General features: G+C 43.2%; 1 protein-coding gene across 3 annotated transcripts in view; it reads left to right on the forward strand.

The window, feature by feature from the left end:
- TGFBR3 (transforming growth factor beta receptor 3) overlaps positions 1 to 12,221 on the forward strand; it is a 286,700-nt gene that overhangs the window by 71,766 nt on the left and 202,713 nt on the right. The window lies entirely within an intron of this gene.

Below are 12,221 nucleotides of genomic sequence, written 5' to 3' on the forward strand. Positions count from 1 at the left end.
GAGTTGGCTCATTTCAAAGACGGATCATCTAACCTTTCCAGCTACATTGGAAATTATTGTTAATGCTCTTGGTTGCTTGCCATTGTTGCCGCAACTCATATTTCAGGTCAGATTTCTTTATCCCAGTAATGCGTCTTTAATTCTTAACTTATGGGGGAGAGTTTGTGGTGGGAGGGAGAGGAGGAAATGCAGTTCCTATGAAGCGTTGCTGACTCCAGCAATTCTTTAGCAGCAATAATTACTCATTTTATATATGCTTCTCTCAGAGGAACTGAGAAGGAAAAGAAAGTCCAAGCTATTACAGAAGCAGCAACAGCAGAAAATTCTTGATGTTAAATTGTGCGGTACTGTTGTTGACTCTGAAAATAGATTCAAATGAGACTACTGAAGCAAAAGCAAAATAGCTCAAGGAGTGACAGCAGAACTCCCCCACATTTGTATTTACTGTGTTAGATCAAAATGGAATTCATTTTAGGACACGGCAGTACTGAGGACACAAAATTAGCTGGCATCAGGGGTATAGCATGTGTAGTGAGGAAGAAAAGAAAGAGGGCCTTCAGAGGATAGTTTCAAACTTTAAAAACCTGAAGATTATTCTGTTCTAATATTTGTGTAATACATGTATCATCTTGGACTAGTGATTTGGAGGCATTTCTGAGAATAGGCAACTGAAGGAAATTGCACTATTTCCTTCTTTGGGGACCTTTAAGAATTAGATGGTTGTAGATTAACCCGGTTTGAAAACAAGATGTTGGGATAACTGATCTTTGGAGATTCCATCTGGCTCTGGGTTGCTGTCACACAGCAGACCTAGGGGTATTTCACATGTACAGAGTGAGTGTAGAGGGAGACATCAGACCACGAGGGCAAGGATAATGAGAGGATTAAAGAGAGTGTGTTTGTGGATGGTAAGATGTGGGGGAAGAAGTATTAAATATCGCTCACTGTGGGGTATTTCACATGTACAGAGTGAGTGTAGAGGGAGATGTCAGACCACGAGGGCAAGGATAATGAGAGGATTAAAGAGAGTTTGTTTATGGATGGTAAGATGTGGGGGGAAAAGTATTAAATATAGATGACCGTGGAGATACATTACTGAAGCTGTGCAAACCACTTGAACCATATGACACAGCAATTCCACTTCTAGGTATATACCTAAGGGAAACAAAAGCATATGTCCACACAAAAACTGAATGTTCATGGAAGAATTTTTCATAAGTCAAAAAGTAGAAACAACTCAAATATTCATCATCTGATGAATGGATAAATAAAATATGATATATCCATGCAATGGAATGTTACTTGATATGTGCCACAGTGTGGATGAACCTTGAAAATATTGTGCTAAGTGAAAGAAGACAAAGACCACGTATTATATGATTCCATCTATATGAAATGTCCAGAATACCCAAATTTGTAGAGACAGAAAGTAGCTTTCTTTAGTTGTTGCTTAGGGTGAAAGGACGAAATGGAGGTTGACTGCTAATGGTTACGTGGGTTTTTTGGGGACAGGGGAGAATGACAAAAATGTTCTAAAATCGAATTGTGGTGATGGTTGCACAACCCTGTGAAAATACTAAAAATTGTTATAGTTTAAATGGGTTAATTTCATGGTATGTGAATTGTATCTCCATAAAGCTATTTTTTAAAAAATCATTCAACCTGCTGACATTCTCATTAGCCTATAAAGTTTACCTTGGTTCAGTTCACCTTTTTAAACCAAGATTGCCTCCTCCTCCAACTTAAATTCAGCCAACACTTGTTTCTCTCAATGGATAGCTTAATTTTTATAGACATGCCATGATATGGTCTATGCTAAGAATAATAGCTGATCTGTTTGGGGGTTAATAGCAGGAGGGCCAGAGGCAACCTGTGTGCAGTCTCTACCAAATATTGAAGGTAAATATTAATATTTAAGAAAATGAAATGATAAGGGCTGTTACACATGAACAAAAGAATAACCGTGCTGGCTCCAAGCCATAATCGACTGTGACTATGATGGGACCACCGTAGTTATTTTTCACAATGTCATGCTTAAATGGGAGGGAATCACTAAATCAACCCCATTTCCCCTTGACTTGTTACTGGTGCAGGATCAGCATCAAGATCTATTATACATCATCCCTTCTCTAAAATTTTACTAAATTTCTACGTCCCAGGGGCCTTAAAGTTCTTCAGCTGAGAAGAGGTGGCTTATTTTCCTGTGTGGAGGAGGTGACAGCCTACATACACCTGGAAGTAATAACCACAGCAGGCTGACAAGATTTGGGGAAACAGTTACGCTTAAGTGAGATAAACAATTTTATAGGCCAGAGCAAAGTTTGTATCAGAAACACACTTGATACAGTAACATAAAAAAAAAAAAAAACCCTCTGTACCAAAGCACTGTTTTGCCGTTGGTCCTCCTGCTGGCTTCTCATGGGGTCAGAGGAGACCTGTCCTTGTGGTTTGTATCTGAGTACACACCTCTCATTTGTAATCCTTGGTTTTGGAAACAACAGACTTAGAAGCAAACAGGAAACTGGAAAAAGACTCTCTGGCCGCAGGAGAGCAGAAGATGGTAAACAGCCCCTAGAGATCAGATTTATTTCAGAATAAATGGGGACCCGTGTCATTGTTTTCATCACTGTCAAAGCAGCTCTTAGTGACCTTTGACTTTGAAGTAAAATGCACCCATCCCCTCCCGAGTTTGATCCCTCAGGGTGTTTCCTGATTCCTGCAGAGAGTTACAGCGCCTTGGCGGATTGTTTACAGTAACATACTTTCATTAGTTGCTGGAATGGCAACAATTTTGTTTCCTCTCATCTAATTTTTACTTGTGACCTGCTTTTATGTGGTGGTATATCTTCACTGTTTCCCACTTGCCTAATTGCTTGCTTATTATGAAAAGCCGCTGAGGATAAGTCCCTAGTTAGTTGTATATGTATATAAAGGATATGGGCGTTTAAATTTATGTATTTGTTTTGACAGTAAAGGAGCGACTGTTCTGGGCGTGCCCGTGCCTGGCTGTAGGGGTGGAGTGAGGTTTGGGAGGCTCCATTATCATGGGAGAGGGGCCAGGTTTAATAACTTCACCCATCAGAAAGCTCATAACCCTCCATACTTTTATGTGTTTGCTTCTCTGCCTCATTCCAAAAGAGGATTTGGGATGGGTTTCCAGCAACAGACATACCAACAATGTAAGCAGAAATACAAAAGAAGGACCAAAGTGAAAAGAAGAGTGTGGTTTGTGAGCTGTATGGGTTAATGTGGTTGGCAGGATTGCGTTTGAAATCTGGCTTCAGGCTTTTTGGCAGGCACAGCCAGATGGGATGTGTGGTTAATCACACATGTGGCTCCACACTCTTTTACTTTGTACCTTCTCTGAGGACTGTGGCATAACATCGTCCGTTTCTTGGTTCTTTTTGAGGGCAAGAAAGACCACAGTTGGGATAAAGAGAAGGAAGGAAACATATCTAAACTGCTCACTGTTCTGCTTGCCTCTTAACAACTCCTGTATCTCCCAAGTAACAGTAACAGCAACTATAGGGGTGGAGCGGGCTTGTCTCCTGGGAGCCAGCCACCTGCCAGGCACTGGCATTGGCTCTGTCATTCCCCATCATCAGCCTCAAAGGGAGGCTTCGTGGTCACTGTTTTTATAGAAGAGGACGCTCAGGCTTGGGGAGGTTATACAACCAGATGGCAAGTTGTGGAGCCAGCCTCTGAGCTGTGTCTGTTGGATTCTACAGTGCAAGCTTTTTCCATACTTCCAGACAGCCTCCCTTTTCCTTTTAGCTTTTACTTTGTTCTGGGCTACAAAACCTGTTAGATGAGCCAGCAGGTTTCTTAGTGAGCGTTTGGGTTTTGTGCATAGGCTTGTGATAGTGCTTTCCAGTCCTTGGGAGTCCTTTTTTTATTCCCTTCCTTGCGGCTTTGGGGCAGTATTAACATTGGTCTGTGTGTGGTAGTGTCTCTCTTTTCCTTTTTTTGGTTTAGGATTATCACACCAAATGTCAGTAATTATAAAATGCAGGGCTGAGCTCAGGAGCCATCACACTCTATGTGGCTGTGCTAATCCCCATGCTAAATGCCACCGCCAAGAGACCTTTTGTGTTCTTGTCTGTTTTCATAGTCAACCCCCTACCCCCAAGGCTTTCAGCTGCCTTCACAAAAGTAGCTCACCTGTCCTCTGCTTATAATTCACTACTTCTTTTATCCAAACTTGATTTAACTGTGTGATTAGAGAAAACTAACACATTAAGAGACTCTTCTTGCTAAGAATGAAATGCAAGAGTTTCAGTATTCAGACTTTGCCATCTGATTTGACATCTTTTTGTTTACTTTGTGGAATTCAGTGGTTTAGGGATTAACCATTTTGTAGATCTCTATGTAAGTACCTACCTATCTATCTATATGTAATCTTTCCCTGTTTCTGCAATATTAATAGATGGACAACTCCCCCCACGCAGTTATCAAAATATAGACACAACCGTGATGGGGGTAGGGGGATGGGTATGTGTCTTGCTTTTACCCATCATCACTAAAGGAACTGACACAGAAGGTCAGGGCTGGTTTTTTGGAGAGTACATATGTGAGAGCAAAACCACCAAATAAACGCCAGCAAACTAGCTACATTCCTTCTGGGACATTTTTTCCCCTGCTGTTATTTATGAATGACTTCCCAATACTAGTCCTGTGCATATGCAGAAAAAAAAAAATAAACCCAGGGCTATTTATGTTTGAGATATTTTATATGTAGTATGTACTAAGCAAGTGTCAAAGTAAACTCACACACAGATACTGTGTATTGGTGAAATTTGGTTTCTAAACAAAGTATCTTCCACATATTAACAATGCCTAGTGTTTGTTTAAAAGGAGGTTTTTCTGGAAATCACCTCAGCCTGATGGGTAAGATTACCTTTGAATTGGCCATTTTGTCACAGACCTACAACAGGTATTCAGTCATGTGTCACTTAACAATGGGGATACATTCTTAGAAATGTGTCGTAGGTGATTTTGATGTTGCATGAATATCATAGCGTGTACTTACACAAACCTAAATGGGGTAGCCTGCTGCACACCTAGGCTAGATGGGACAGCCTATTGCCCCTACATTACAAACCTGTATAGCATGTTACTGTACTGAATACTGTGGGTAATTGTGACACAGTGGTAAGTATTTATGTATCTAAACATAGAAAAGGTACAATAAAAATACAGTATTATAATCTTATCGAACCACCATCATATATGTGGTCCGTTGTTGACCAGAACTTGTTACATGCATTTCTCTCTCTCTCCCTCCTTCCTTCCTTTCTCTTTCTCTCTCTCTCTCTCTCCCCCTTCTCTCCGTCCTCCTCCCCTATTCTCTCTCTCCTTTCCTCCCCCTCTCTCCATTCGAGTATTATATAAATTATTTCATTACCTTTGAAGGCAATTGAATCTCTCATGTAAGATCGGAGGGCCTAAATGAATAGGACACGCACATCATTTAAAAAGAATCATGTCTTCATTTGAAGACCCTCAATGCAGTTTAAATGGTGATACCCGGTGGGGCAGCATGAAGGGGCCAGTGCAGGCCTGGGTGGAGGGGCAGGGGCAGCAAGGCAGCACACCTGCTGGCTGTCCTGGCTTGGGGCGGGTCCAGCCAGGGTTGGACCTGGCTTCACTAGTGAAGGACGATTTCTAACACTGTGGAACAGGATGTTCAGTCTGAAACTTCAGCTAACTCTCAAGTAAGAACTCTCCAAGAACCCAGTCTTGGAGTTTCAGGAAAAGTGAAAGCAGAAATCAGAGAGATAATAGTAAACACCAGGGTTTAGCAAACAAACCAGGACACAAGCTGAGAAGTTACAACATTCCTCCCAAGACTCTGGCTGGCCACATCACTTAAACCCTGTCACTTACCACAGTAATGTCCAGAAGCTGTCAAATTGCCCTAGAAAAGCACAGCTGTCTGCCCTACCAGAGGGATTGAGCCTAGTTGTATCCTGCCATTTTCGTGAGAGGCAATGTGGGGTTATGTTCTATGCTGGCTGGGCAGATTGAAAAAACTTCTCTTATTGCTTCTCCCCCAGGATGGAGAAGAGATTGCCCTGACCCCTTTTAAAATTTGTCCAGCATTAGCATTTTCCAATGGGCCTTTGACTTTATGGAGGTTAGGGTTAGAACTCTGACCTGTACTATTGTTGCTATGGTAACTGCTCTTAACTTTTAAGAAAAAAATGATATAATTTCCTGAAAATGCTGTAGAAAATGTTTCCACAAGAGTACCCTCCACAGTTGAAAATGTGACTTTTTGCTCTTAGAAGTTTTCAGAAGGTATTAAAAAAGCAATAGAACCAGGTCTACAGATCTGAGCCCCAGATGTGCCCACTGGGCAAATGTCCAGTTCGTGTGCGTGCAGATTATCTGACTATCCAATTTGTACCTTCTGGTTTCCATAGCTTATCTGCTATCTTGACATTTTGTTTGAGAATAAAAGGAAATTTATTGCTGATCTCTCTGATTTAAGTACCCACATTCTGCAGAACTACTCGTCGTATTACCTTCAATCATTCCCCACCATTGTGTTTTCCAAATATTCCTGTATAAATTAGATACATGTTTAATTATTTTACTTTTTTTTTTTTTTTTTTTGAGACAGGGTCTTGCTCTGTCGCCTGGGCTAACATACAGTGGCATCACCATAGCTCACTGCAGCCTGCAACTCCTGGGCTCCAGTGATTCTCCTGCCTTAGCCTCCTGAGTTGCTGGGACTGTAGGCGCACACCACCATGCCTGGCTAATTTTTTATTTTTTGTAGTGATGGAGTCTCTCTCTTGCTCAGGCTGGTCTTGAACTCCTGGCCTCAAGCGATCTTCCTGCCTTGGCCTCCCAGAGTGGTAGGATTACAGGCATGAGCCACTGTGCCCGGCCCTACTCATTTTGCCTTACTTTCTTCCATGATGAAGAGGCCGCGTATGACTTAGCTGCTCTGATCACCTCTCAGATCATCTTATTTCTCTTTTCCTTTCCTACTCCACTTGAATGAGTGAATGTCTATGAGTCCTTCTTTCCCTTCTTCCCACTCTGTGGCCTGAGCTCATCTCTGGGGAGTTGCTGAAGATGCCCCTGTGACCCACTCATGGGCTGTTGGGACCAGAGTTGCCCCAGTCTCCACCTGGTCCAGGCCAGGTAGCACAGTGGTGATGTGTTTGCTGTCAATCAAGAATTTGGTGCCAGGCTGGGCGGGCACCCAGGGACTATAACACCTACCATAGAGCTCTCTCTCCACGTCGCATCCCCCCTCATTCTCCTCCTCAGCCTTTGCTGCCTTCCGTGTTGTCAAGGACCACCCCCCTGTGGCATCTCTCTTGGGTTCCTGGTTCTCCTACCTTTCCATCTGTTTTTCTGTTCCCTTCCCAGGCGCTCTTTCTTCCTTCTTGGGTATTCTTGACTAAGGCACAGTCCTTGCCCTGTGTTGTCCTCTGTCTACTCTCCCTGAAGTGGCTTGTCGCTTGTCTGTTCTTAGGATTTTGGTTCTCATCTCCTTGCCAGCGATTCCCAGAACTCTTTCCAGGCTTCTCGAGTGGTGCTCCAGTCACGTGTCTTAAAGTGCTCTGCCTCTTGGGTCCCATCTCAGCTGCTGGGTGCCTGAGATGTGGCCTGGAGGAGTGGCTGTGACTGTATTCTCTCTGGTATCAGGTACAGGGTTAATCTCAGCTCTGTCAGTCCCCAGGTGTGTGACCCAGGGTGAGTTACTTAATTCTGTAAGCTTCATTTCCTCATCTGTGAAATGGAGATGGTAATAGCACTTCTTTAGAGGGTTCACAGACGATTGAGAGATGTCTCTGTGGCACTTAGGGCTGGCTGTATGCCTGGCACACAGTAGACAATCACATGGTAGCCAGCAATAATTTTTATTATCTCTAAAATTGAATTTAAGAAGCTTCCTGAGCCAGTTCTCCTGACCCTGGTGCTGGTTTTTCATTCCAGCTTCCCTGTCCCATCAATGTCACCAATACCATTTGTCTTGGAACTTTGGGGCCATCTTGGATTTACCCTTCCCCTTTAAACCCTATATTTGGCCAATCACCATGTTTTATTGACTTCCTCTGCAATTTCCCTTGAATTCCTCTCTTCCTCTCTGCTTACCCTGCAGCCTCCTTAACCAGTCTCCTGGGACTGGCGCCTTGAGCTTTAGGCTCTGATTCTTTGGTCTGGCTTGGGAACCACTTCATAAAACCAGTCTTCTCAAGATAATACCTAAGTAATTCATTTGTTTCTTCATTCACAGACCCATTCTGTGAATTCTTTACTAAGAAGCTACTGTGTGCTAGGTAGACAGTATACACTAGATTCTTAATCATCTTTATGTCTTCAGCACCTATTGGGGTTGAGGGAGAATAAATTTAATGAAACATGACAAATAATGTATAATAACATATTAACAAAATTTTGCAGAAGACCAACGAAGGGCGTGTTCATTCTACCTGGAAGTTAGGGAAGGATTCCCAGAAGAAAGAGCTGAAAAGTCAAGTAGATATTGCTGGACCAAGGAATGGGAAGAGCAGAAACCAGGTGTGGAGAAAAGTTCTCCATGTACCTGGTGTGGCTGGTATACAGACCAGATCCTGCCTGCTGCCTGTGGGTTTTTTTTGTTTGGTTGGTTTTTTTTTGAGATGGGGTCTCATCTCCTTGCCAGCTCTGTGTCACCCTGTCGCCCAGGCCGGAGGGCAGTGGCGTGATCACAGCTCACTGCAACCTCAAACTCCCTGGCTTAAATGATCATCCTGGCTCTGGGACTATAGGCACGTACTACTACGCCTGGCTAATTTTTGTTATTTTTTTGTGGCAGTAAGGTCTGGCTGTGTTGCTCAGGCTGGTCTTGACCTTCTGGCCTCAAGCAATGCTCCTGCCTTGGCCTCCCAAAGTGCTGGGATTGTAGATGTGCCTGGCCACTGCCTGTTTTTTAAAGTGTAGCTTTATTGAGATACAATTTACATACTGTAAGGTTTACCTTTTTAAAATGTACAAGTCAATGATTTTTAGTATATTTATAGAGGCGTGCAACCAGTGCTACAGTCTAATTTTAGAACATTTTCATCACTCTAAAAAGAAACTTTGTACCCATTAACAGGCACTCTCCCATTCTTTGTGGGTGCCCCACCTACACCCCTGACCCACTAACCCAAGGCAAGCACTAATCTGCTTTCTAGATTTATCTATTCTGGACGTTCATATAAGCAGAATTATGCAATATGTGGATCTTTTGTGTCTGGCTTCTTTCACTTAGCGTAATGCATTTGAGGTTCTTCCATGTTGTAGCTTGTAAAAGTTATTTCATTCCTTTTTATTCCTGAATAGTGTTCCCTTGTATGGCTTTATCATGTTTTGTTTATCCATTCATCAGTCTGATGCCTGCTTTTGTAAATAAAGTTTGTTTAAATATTGTCTATGGCTGCTTTCTCACAACAACGGCAAAGTTAAGTACTGTCACAGAGACCCACATGGCCCGCAAAGCCTTAAATATTTACTGTTTGGCCCTTTGCAGCAAGAGCTTGCCAACCCCTGGAATAGCGGATGGGGACGATGGTGGGGGTGGGCTGGGGCCTGGAGTGGAAGATGAGACCTGAAAGGCCACACGAGTGAGGATTTGGACTTGGTGCTTCCATCAGTGCTTCTCAAAGTGTGCGTGGTATGTGACGCCCTGCATCTGAATCCCTGGGTGCAGGTTCCTGGGCCTGCCCTGGCTTCTCCGCTGGATTTGTGGGCCTCCTCCTTTATTCTTAATTCCACCTGGACTTTCTTAAGTCTCTCAATCCTTGCCACGTTAGAAGCCCATGCTTAGGTTTTAACTCTTCAGCAAACTTTTTCCTGATTCCTCTACCCTCCTCCGTTTCCCTCTTTTCTAAACATTGCTTTGAATCCTCCTCTTCTCCCCACCACAGCCTGCACCTCCCAGAGTATGGTGTTTTCTGTTTTCTTGTATTATTTGCTGCTGAATCACACGTGTTCATCCTGCACACCCAACTGGTGAGTGGACTTCTTAAGGGCAGGAACTAGGTCCTGGCCTCTTTTGCACTATGCAGATTGGGTGCTTGAATGGTGTTGTGCATGTTACTTAAAGCATCACTGTAAGTCCCCTTAAACGACTCCTTTTCCGCAATGCATCTTTACTGGATTTGCATTCTGTCAGTGGACTTGGTATTTGGTTCCCAGGTCACTCTTAACCACTAGAGCAAAGCAGATGTCCTCCATTTTGCATTAGTGTTTTGATGTATTTTTTTCCTAATTAAATCTCCTTTAATTAATCTTTAAACTCTGCAGATCTCTGTTTCAGTTTCCCCTAGCCAATTTCTAAATTTTTGTTACATTCTTCTTTACTCTTAGGGGTTTTAGTCATCTGCTAGTAAACTGGTTAGTCCTTTCCCTCAGCTGGGTAAAAGGCTATAAATGGTTTTCGACTCCATGCTGCTCCCTTGGGTGGTGCATTTGACCTGAGCTGGGTTTGAAGCTGCCGTTGAGAATGATCTGTCCTCATGACGGAGGGGCGGCTCCCAGCCAATTCTTAATATTGCTGGAATTAATTAACTTTGATTCCTCCAATTGAACGAGGGCATTTTACCCTATCATGCATTATTAAATACCTTATAACTTAATTTTTTTGATTTTGTTTTCTTGCTCAGTGAGTACTTAAAATATCCCTGCCTGTATAGTAATTTGTTCCCTGTTTAATGTGGCTTTTTCCTTTGTTTACTCTGGACTCAAGTCTTTGTAGCTTGTTTTCTAAGTCAGCTCAAAAGTTGCTGGTCATTGGATTTGGCAGCCTTTAAGCTTTACCCACCAGAACCCTACAGGAAGTGTGTGTCGGCCAGAAGAGTCTGTTTATTTAGAGCGTGGTGTCCAGCAGAAGCAGTCCATTTATGAGGGTCTGGCCTTAAAGACACAGGAATCGGAATCTGTGTTTGGAAGACCTGCTGCCTTGGCTTCATTGCAGTTGTGTGCTCTTTCTTTCCTTTCCAGCCCGCCAGGGCACCTCAGCTAGCTGTTGGCTAAGTGAAATAGTCCTTTTCCCTGAGCTCCTTGGCTTTGTCTAAAGGCTAAAATATCAAGGCCCAGTGTGTTAGATAGATAGGGTTTTAGTCCAGGATACCTTACAATAATGCTTTATATTTGTGACTTTTTTTTACCTGAATCACAGAGTCTTTCAGCTGAATCTAAAATTTTTACTTCTCCTGGGAGAGGAGTTGCAAATTGCAGGCATGATTTGGCTGCTTTTGAAGGGAGACCTGATTAGATGTTACTGGTTCTACCTGTGAGCCAGGGACAGAGCCAGCTTCAGGATCCAGTGTCACTGCTGTAGCCTAACCCTTGTCCGGGCATCACGTTGTGCACATTAAAGCTTAATTTCTGTTTGTTGACACACATGTACATGCATCTGATTCTTTTTGAATTTGCTACAGCAAGTTGGTGATGTGGCTGTAGGTTCTCTGTGCGTAACACTGGGCTTGCCACAGGGTAGGTACTCAATGCCTGTAGGCTGACGTAAATGGAAGCTGCAGTGATGTCTTCCTAAGAGGTGAGTCCCCTGTAAGTGTGGCCTCACTGCCAGTGATGTGAGCACGTACCCAGGTGCCTTGGGCGAAAGGAGCAAAGAGGTCTATTGGCTGCCAAGAGGGTTGAGAGATGAAAGGTAGAGAGAAAATGAGCTATCATGCTCCTCAGCTCTGGCCATGCTGCAGGGGTCTTTTAATAGCCTAGAGTTGGATTTTTTTGTGAGATGGGGATTATTTTGGGATTTCTGCCTCAGAATAGTTCCTAAAGAGCATTGACTTTCTTGGAGTCTTAGGTAAATTTAAGACTTAGTGAATTTAAAAACAATACATTAAACAGTCCTAGCACTCTGGGAGGCCGAGGCGGGAGGATTGCTTTGAGCTCAGGAGTTCGAGACCAGCCTGAGCAAGAGCGAGACTCCATCTCTGCTAAAAATAGAAAGAAATTAGCTGGACAAGTAAAAATAGAAAAAATTAGCCGGGCATGGTGGTGCATGCCTATAGTCCCAGCTACCTGGAAGGCTGAGGGAAGAGGATCGCTTGAGCCCCCAGGAGTTTGAGGTTGCTGTGAGCTAGGCTGACGCCACGGCACTCTAGCCTGGGTGACAGAGTGAGACTCTGTCTCAAAAAAAAAAAAACAAAAACAAAAAACCCAATACATTACATATCCCTCTCCTCCTCCTTTCAACCGCAAGTAGATAGGCA

This window comes from Lemur catta, chromosome 3, assembly GCF_020740605.2.
Source record: "Lemur catta isolate mLemCat1 chromosome 3, mLemCat1.pri, whole genome shotgun sequence".
NCBI lineage: Eukaryota > Metazoa > Chordata > Mammalia > Primates > Lemuridae > Lemur > Lemur catta.